The sequence below is a fragment of the Vigna unguiculata genome, chromosome 8 (assembly GCF_004118075.2).
Source record: "Vigna unguiculata cultivar IT97K-499-35 chromosome 8, ASM411807v1, whole genome shotgun sequence".
NCBI classification, from domain to species: Eukaryota; Viridiplantae; Streptophyta; class Magnoliopsida; order Fabales; family Fabaceae; genus Vigna; species Vigna unguiculata.
The window spans coordinates 30,190,486-30,200,826 of NC_040286.1; the positions used below are offsets into that span (position 1 = coordinate 30,190,486).

General features: G+C 28.0%; 1 pseudogene; it reads left to right on the forward strand.

Moving 5' to 3' along the window:
• Nucleotides 1-650: 650 nt before the first annotated feature.
• On the forward strand, nucleotides 651-2,542 carry LOC114195375 (annotated as a pseudogene).
• Nucleotides 2,543-10,341: the final 7,799 nt, after the last annotated feature.

The window sequence follows — 10,341 nt, forward strand, 5'->3', positions numbered from 1 at the left end:
ATCGCTGTCTATATCTGTGCAACTATTTTCAAAAATGTCATCATGTTATTATAGACTTTGTTTTCTTTTTAAATGGAACATATTAGGTGACATGAAATTCTATTTTTACACTAATGAAACTCTAAAATTTTACTTTACTGTGATGATTTTGAAATAATCGTGATTAAAAACGTCTTGTTAATTACAAAATATTACACCTATGTAAGAACTTTTTAAAACAGATTATAGATATCAATATTTCATCCTAATACTGTTTTGTAAATTTTGTAATTTTGTATATGGAAATTTGAGAGTGTTTCATTGATATATTTCACGTCCATTCATTTCCTTCTTCTTATATATAATATGAAAAAAGTTACTTTGACACTGTCCTTAAAATTAAGTTCATTTCACACTCCATTTATTATTATAATAACATATGTTACCTTTTTAAATTAAAAAATAATATAAATATAATTAAAATAAATATTCTTTTTCAGGGTAAAATGAGTGCACTTTTGTCGTATAGTGTCGATATACCATCACCGATATAATATTTGTTTTTTTATTAATTCCTGCATCAATAGCACTTCTTGGCGCTGCTTCCATATCAGGTTGCTTATAAATAGGCCTAAATCCTGTGAGGTTCCATACTCCAAATTGAACAAGTTGTTTATGCAACAAATTATGGAATCCCATGATGCGAAAGTACTGAAAGCTCAAACGCACGTATGGAATCATATTTTTAGCTTCATAAATTCCATGTCCCTTAAGTGTGTTGTTGAGTTAGGCATACCAGACATCATACACAGCCATGCCCAACCCATTTCACTCTCAACCCTCATTTCTTCACTCCCAATTCACTCTTCCAAAACTCACTTCATCCCTCGCTTGATGCGAATCATGGTTCATTCTGGCTTCTTCTCTCAGCACAATCCCACCCAGAATGAGCAAGATGTCACCTATGCACTCACTGATGCCTCTTTACTTCTGCTTAAGAGCAACCCAATGAGTGTGACACCTTTCCTGCAGGTCATGCTTGATCCAGTTTTAACAACTCCATGGCATCACTTTTCTAGTTGGTTCAAAAGCGGTAATACTACACCCTTTGAACTGGCACATGGGAAGTTGCTTTGGGAGTATGCTGCCAGTGATCCCAGAATTAACATCTTATTCAATGATGGCATGGCAAGTGATGCTCAACTAATCACTAGGGTGGTGATTGAGAAATGCAAAGAGGTGTTCATGGGATTGGAATCATTGGTTGATGTTGGGGGAGGTACAGGAACAATGGGAAAGGCCATTGCTGAATCCTTCCCTCAGTTGGAATGCATTGTATTTGATCTTCCGCATGTTGTTTCTGGCTTGCAAGAAAGTGAAAACCTTAAATATGTTGGAGGGGACATGTTTGAGGAAATTCCTCCAACTGATGCCATTTTGTTGAAGGTAGAATCTTACATTTATCAGCTTTTCTTTTCATATACCTGACATGATGTTAAACTTCAGAGAATTAAAACACCGAATTGATGAAATGGAAAAGAAAGAACAATATCATCATCAAAGAAAATGAAACAATGAATAATGATTATCGGAACTAAGCTAGCACTAGTAGTCTATTCTAACTATTAATATGAAAGCAGATCAAACGGTTTAAGATCATTATGGATATTGACATAATATATGAAATTAGAAATAGTAACACTTTTTTGGCTGAATTCTCTCTTTGGATGTAGAATGGTAGAGTCATGCTCGGGAGACTTTTTGTTCTAATTAATAAATGCAGCTCATTAAGTTAATGTTAGGTGTGTAGATTCAACTTGGTCATCTGTTTTTGAACAAGTGGCCCCTAGTAGCTAGTTTCCGCAGTTATTAAGGACCTAAGCAGTAGCATATGACTAATTTACGTGTAATATGTTCATGCTGGTAAGATCGATTTTAGATCTATTAAATTTGTATTTTGTGGGATTAATTGTTATGTATTGAGATTAATTATATTACATGAGGTGATAATTGTAAGCAGCTTAATTCTTTTTGACTATTGTTCTGATGAGTGTTAGTTTGAATGAGAAAACAGTGGATATTACATGACTGGAGCGACGAGGAGTGTGTGAAGATATTGAAGAAATGCAAGGAAGCTATATGGAAGAAAGGGAAAGAAGGGAAGGTGATAATCATAGACATGGTGATGGATAATGAAATGAAAGATGAAGAATCAGTTAAAACACAATTCTTCTTTGACATGTTGATGATGGTGTGTACGAAGGGAAAGGAAAGAAACGAGAAGGAATGGATTAAGTTGTTTTCCCTCTGCTGGTTTCAATAACTACGACATAACTCCCGTTTTGGGCTCAAGGTCTCTCATTCAAATCTACCCATAGTGGGTGAACAAGATCTACAAGGGCTATGATTTTCTATTTCATAATGATTGAATATCGAATATGTTGGCAATAAAAATATATATAGGTCTCTTATTATCATATTTCTGATGTTCAAAATCTGTCAAATACAGAAGAAAAATAACATAGAAGGTATAGTTTTTTTTCTTCATGATGTACAGTAGAAGGGTGGTGTTAACAATATTTGTATAATTTTAAAAAAATTAAGATAAAATTCTACGTTATCAATGTTTTATGCAATATTAATTTTAGATGTAAATGTTATTTATGAATAAAAGTTTCTTTTACATTTATTTTATTGATTACAAATTATTATTTTTTAAATTAGATTAATTATAATTGACTCTATGTCTCTTGTCTACCTATAAATAACTCCTATTTGAATAAAAAAAATATACAACAAATACTACTACTCATACAAAAATGTGATGTCTTTTTTTCTCTACATTCTTTTAAAACATTTGTATTGATAAGATTTAAACTACAAGAAAATATTTAATTAGAAACTAATTTTAAAAATAGTTAGTCATTATAGTCACCAGTTTAATTAGATAATTTAAAAAATTAAAAATTATGGGTTACTAAAATAGTTACTATTATAAATAAAAAATTATAATTTATCACTAAATTAATCACTAATTAATTAGAGACCAATTTAAAAAACTAATTCGTTTTGGTAGCTAAAATCTAGATAACTAAATTTTAGTAAACAATATTTTTTGGTAGCCAAAATCAGGTAGCTAATTTTAAAAACCAATTTAGTGACCAATTATAATTTTTTATTCATAATAGTAACTATTTTAGTAATCAATAATTTTAGTTTTATAAATTAGTATCTAAATTGGTCACTAACAATTATTAGTCACTACAATTGATCACCAGTTAAAAAGTTTTCTTGTAGTATTTGGAATAAAAAAAATTATAATAGGAAGAATTTTCAGATTAAAGTATTTGGAGTATGAAGAAAACGAAAATAATTTAGAAATATAGAAAAATAAAATATAATCATATTGCATAAATAAAAAAATAAAATGCAGTATTGATAAATATATATACATATTTAATAATCAAGATTGACAGTTAATTCATGGTGATATTAACTCTTAAGTTTCTTATAATTGTTTTGATTGTATGAAGTATAAATTTCTCGAATAAAATATTCTAATTTGTCAATTAGGATTTGAATTTATTAAGTATGAAATCGTGTAATATATTTTGAATAGTTATGTACGGTTTGAATGTAGAACAAAAATTGGAAGAGTAAAAAATGAAAAGAAATATATATGAATAATGTAGTATCAATTGCAATTTCTCATGTAGGGATGTCAACGGGGCGGGTAGGGTACGGGTAGTAGCTCCCCCGTACCCTACCCGCTGGATAAATATTCGTCCCGTACCCGTATCTATATCCGTCGGATATCCGTTATGCAGGTACCCGTCTATTTTTTTCATATTCGTGGGTATCCACGGGTACCCGCGGGTATTTACAAAATATATTTAAAAAAACAAATATTTAACTATAACTAATGATTAGATCAACAAGCCCACTTTCTCCAATTGATTTATGAAAAACAAACAAATAAAAAATCACTAACAATTTATATTGTAGTTTATTTTTGAATGAAATATTAAAGAAATTACTAACTTCATCAATGTCCACCTCTTGCAACATTGTATAAAGTTTCATGTCCAATTTTAATCTAGAAGAGCCTGAAAACATAAGAAGTTCATTAAAAATTTCTAACAATCACTTAATTAAAATATCTAAGTAAAAATGTTAATTTCATTACCTCTTCCATGTTGGTCCATAACTAGTCTTGGAGACACATCAATGCCTCCACACTATCTGGAAGTAATCTACTCTGATGTGGGGTAAGAATCCGAGCACCATTACTGAATGAAGACTCACAATAGAATGTTTTTTACTAATATATATATATATATATATATATATATATATATATATAAGAGTATTTTTGTGAATTAAAGTTTAACGGGTACGGGTATCCACGGGTACGGATACTATGATACCCGTACCCGCTTCGTTAACATACGGGTATCAAAAATACCCATACCCGCGGGTAGCGGGTATCCATTTTTAATATTCGTTACTTACCCGTTGCGGATTTTATCCGTGGGTATGGATTTTTTTGACATCCCTATTCTCATGTAACATTCAAGAGGAATATGTAGTGAACTTAATAATATTTTATTAATATAATTTATGGAGAACATTTATTTTCATTGTCAAGATATAATATTTTTTGGAATAAGTCATGATAGGCATCACTAAGAACTTTGACATCTCATACTCACATTCTAAAGTTTATCAATTATTTCTCATTATATTAAAATTTATTAAAAAAATAAAATAATACAAAGTATTAGGGGATCACACCAAATTCATGATAAAACATTATGGTGGCAAAGTGGGATGGGCTCGACGGACCAGCTCGCCAAAACGAAGCGGGTTGGGTTGAAGTTTTCAACTCTCCAGTCCGTTTTGGTTCGGTTTGCCTAGTCCGTCAGACTTGCAGGTCAAAGGCGAACCAACCCTCTTTAGTCCGTTGACTTGTTTTTATTTTTTATTTTTGTTTTTTATTTTTTAAATTAAAAATAATCAAAAATACTAAATTTTTAGTATTATACTTTTGTAAAGATATAAATATGTAATACTATTATAATTTAAATAATAAATATTTGCAAATTAAATTCCAATTATTAATTATAATATAGTAACTTAACATGTCAATGTGATAATTATTTTAATTTATATAATTAAAAATAATAATTGATGAATTAAAAGCTTAGAAAATATTTATATGATTAAATATTCATTTATAATTATATATACAAACTCATTTTATAAATACAAATTTTTAAAAAATAGAAGAAGTAAAAAAATAAAAAGTGGTTAGCCAGCACGCCAGCCCGTCCTATGGCGGGACAGGATGCAATTTTAACCCATTTTTCAGTAGCGGGCCAACCAAATTCTATCTATTTTTTGGCCGGTCAAGGACGGGTCAGGCCAAAACGGCCGAGTTGGCCTTTTTATCCACTCCTATCAAAATTATACTTCACTATACATAGACAAACTATACCTATTATGAAAAAAATATTTATGTTTATGAAGCAAAAATAAATTAACTAACTTATCGGCACAATGATTTTCTTCACGAAAAACATGAGAAACTTTAAATTGTATATGTTTACAAAAATGCAAGCATCGACACCATCTCTCTCTAAGACGCCAAGGAACCACTCATTGATCCAAAAAACTGACACACTAAAGAAGAATCACTCTCTAACTAAAATCTTTGAAAACCTTCCTTCCAAGCATGCTCTAATGCATAAAGGTATCCTATAAATTTGACATAAATAGAAGTTTGTACCTCAAGAAAACTGAAAAACTACCAATGTATTCACCCCAACTTCCTCTAAGGTTGTGTTCTTTTGGATAGATTGATTTGGGAGAGAGGGAGAGGAAGAGATTGAAAGAATTAGTGAGTGAAATTGGTGTTGTTTTTTTTAAGACATTTGGAGGTGATTTTTGAGTGGATTAGAGAGTGAAGTTTGTGAAAATTTGTGAGTGATTTGATGGAAGTGATAGATAAAAAGAAAATTTTAATAGATAAAAAATAAAATTGACTGAATTGCCCTTGTTAAAAATATGAAATGAATTTTAGATGAGTTAATTTTTTTAACATTATTATTCATTAATTTTGAAAAAAATAATATTTATTTTTAAATATTACCTTTATTTTTTGAAAAGAAAAATTAAATATTTAGATATTAATGATTATTGTGAAAAAATAAAGTTATTTTTTATTTTTTTGTGACATAATTAATATTTAATTTGAAAGCATTTTTTATCTTTTAAATTAGGATCGTTTTTGTAAAAGTGTAACTTTCACTTAATCTCTTTACAAGAGAGAAGATGGAAAAAAGTAGCAATCCTGTATTTTCACTCCTTCCATCGCCTGCAAATCAATTAAAAGGAACATGAACAAATCTTCAAATCTTCGTTTGCTATTTCTTTCAAAGAGTAAATCTGTTTAGAAGAACATGACCTAAAAGTACTAGCATACGAAGTCAAACTAAAACAATTCTAGTTACACCATGAATACACCTGAGACCAATTAACAGATGGAACTTGTCATATTACGTCTATAAATGAAATCACCATATCTTTCCTAGTTTAAATATTGAAAAACTTCGGTACAACAAAATCAAAACCAATATTACTCATATGTTTTTTAGATTTATTGTCAATATATGCACTAATTCCTTAATTCTAAAAAACAAGAAAGAATCGTAATTAGATACTGAAATCTACTATTATTTCTCCATCATCCAATTTGTACGTATAATAAATATAAATGGACCATCACCCCTTACCTAAAAGATGAAAATGATTGAAAGGTTCAGCACTTTTATTATTGGAGTAAGAGGAAAAGTTTAATGATAGTGTTCAGCAAATTGTGAAAGTGAAAGGACACACTATAAATATAAACCCTATATTGCTTCCATTTGGAGAATTACTATAGGGAAATCATTGATTGCTTGTACTACGTCTCATTTAAGAGCTTCCCAAACACTTGTTAATAAAATTGAAATTAAAACCATGCAGACCTACACTTTTGCAACTCTCAAAGTCCTACACTACGTACCTCCCTAAAATTTTATATTCAGACAATGCACTTCTTTTAACATCATATTATCTTCTAATAATATTGAATTAAACTCTATAGTTTCCAGTTTTATCTTAAATCTTGTTGTCTCTCTAAATCTTTCCTCAAAAAATGCCTTAAACCTTCATCTTTTACTGTTATAGGTTTCTCACACCATTTTCATTGTATTTTCAGTCCTTTAATCAGTTTTTTGTCCTCTCCAATTTGTTCTTAGATGATGAAGAGACCTGGTGTGTTCCTAAAGCTAACCAATTAATTATAGACTTTTGTCTCGCTAAAAATTTCAATGTGAAATTTTGAAAAATTATAAATAATGAGACCGCATTAAGTAAAAATAAAATTAAGAAAAGATGTTGAACAATCGCTATAAATGCTGGAGCAAGAAAAGTATTAAGTCACTTTTTTTAAAATATAAAATTCTCAATAGATTATATTTTGCAATAATAATTTTTATTGAAATATAGTTTCTCGCAAAACATTTTATTTAAAGGAAAGTGGGAATTTATATTTTTCTTGAGTTAAAATTAAAAAATCATTATATATATATAAATATAAACTTTTACATTGAATATTAAAATAATGATTTAGAAAATTATTATATAACTACAAGTTTTTTTTTTACTGTATAATCAACCTAAAATGAAGTCATAAAATCCTTATTTTACAACAGTGTATTAGTTATACCCATATTATAATAGGAGATGCCTACGAGGAACACCAATGAAACCCTAAGGTTATATGCACTCAACAATACTTGCAAATTTAAAAAATTATTGCACAAGACATAATTAAAGTAAAACAAAAATTTTTGGATAAAGATTCTTTCGGCTATAAAATCTTAGTATAGCATACGTGAAATAAAATATTAGTCATAAAATCTTCCTAGTATATAAAATGACAATTTGTTTATACTTTATAAGTCAAACAAATATAATATCCCAGCACCCATATGAATATAGAAAAGTCACTTAAAGTTAAATGTGCTTCTTTAAGGCCATGTTTGATTTAGACCTATGAATGTAAATTTGACTTTTGTTACATCCTAATCCTTTTTCTATTTCATTGGTCACGTTTTAAGAATTGTTTCGAAGTAGTTGTAAAAAATATAGGAAATTATTTTGCAGTGATCCGCTAAGTATTTTGAGAGTCTTTCATTCTATAAATTAAACACAGTTCATCATAATTATCCATACAATATTAAAATATTCTCATTGAAAATTAAATAGACTTTGAACTAAAATATAATCACTCCACCATATATTCAAGTTCCTAATATTCAACTATTAATGGTTTTAAGTATTGCATGTGATATCAATTGTCTCGTGACAGAGGGTTAGTAGGTCGGGTCACAATCGAATTGTGGTGTTTTGACGGTTACACTCTTAAGTAAAAAAAGTAACTCCATGACTAAGAGTTATTGCTTTTGGCTAGTGGTAAGAGCTCCATCCTAACAATTGAGGAGAAGATTGTTGCATGTGACATCAATTGTTTTCACAATTGAAATAAGATCATTAAAAAAACTGTAGTCTTTTGCAATAATCTTCACAAATATACCCAAAAACCACTTTTTAAATAGTAAATTAATATTGTTATAAAGTCGGGTGAATTTATTTTTAAATCTTCACAAGTATCTTTTAACAAAAAATCTTAAGACAAGAAGTTAACGGGTCTTTATCATCATATGATGTTTAATTTTCTCATTTTTACTCAATGAAATTTAAACTCACACTTGAATTTCATATATATATATATATATATATATATATATATATATATATATATATATATATATATATAAATAAATAAATCACTTAAGATATTGATAAAAAATATTAATATAGAAAAGTATAATATAATTACAAGTTTTTTTTTAACTGTATTCATATAATTGACCTATAAGAAGTCATAAAATCCTTATTTTACAACAGTGTATTAGTTATACCAACTACATATAATTATAATAGGAGGCGCCACCCTAAGATTATATATCCACGCATCAATATTTGCAAATTTAAAAAATTATTTGACTAGGAGACATAAAGTAAAACAAACATTTTTGGACTAAGATTCTTTCCGCTATAAAATCTTAGTGGCATACATGAAATAAAATCTCAAAGTCATAAAATCTTCCTAGTTTCCACTATCAATTACATTATATTTAGAAGACAGAATTTAAATATTAAATAACAATTCTTTCTACTTTATGCCGATAAAACAAATATAGGATCCCTAGTGTCGCCTTATGAATATAGGAAATTCACTTAAAGTTAAACTTGCTTCTTTTAAGGCCATGTTTGATTTGGACCATTAGTATAAATTTGACTTTTGTTACATCCATATCCTTTCATAATTAATTTTTTTGTCAAACAAACTTGTCATAAACATTTTTCTATTTCATTCCCACGTTTTACGAATGGTTCCGAAGTAGTTGCAAAAAGTTGTAATTATCTTCTAGTGATCCGTGAAGTATTTTGAGATTCATCATAATTTTCCATACTAAAATATTCTTATTTAAAATTAAATAGACTTTGAACTAAAATATAATTTGAGTTCTAGCGTATATTCACGCATTTCTGATATTGTAGTATTAATGATATATCATGATTTAGAGATTATTAAAAAAAAAAAGTATAACTAAAAAAATCATTTCTTAAATAATACATATAAGGACGAGTGAACCTGAAATGATGTCCGTGTTTTTTATGGTCTTGGTTATAAAGGTATATCCGAAGATAGTGTAACACTTAAGCTAGTATCTAAAATGAAAAATCTATTAGATGTGTGATTTAGTTTAAAAAATCTAACCTTTGCTACTTTGGGATGTTTGCCTATTTATATTACTCTTATCGACTTTACTTTTTAAGATGATTAGAGAAGACTTAGATATCTTCTAATCATAATTTTGATTTTGTTTTATATGTAATCAGTGGCGGAGGTTGGCAGGGTACCCCCAATTTATTTATTTATTATTTTTTTTAAATTATATAAATTATTTGTATTTTTAAAATTAAATAATATTATATTCAAAATTAATAAAAATTAAATAATTTTTTTATAAAGTACAATAATAAATAAAAATATAAAATCAAATATATAAAGAAACAAAATTATTGAGATATTTTTTATTTTCTCACCCATTGTCTTTTGAGTTTTTCATATGTTGTATTTTTCTCTCATGTTTATTTATTTTCTTTTGTTATTAAAAAAAGTTAGACATAAACTCGGTATTTCTATTCTCATTTTTTCATATTTTCTCTTTCATTATTAAATAAATA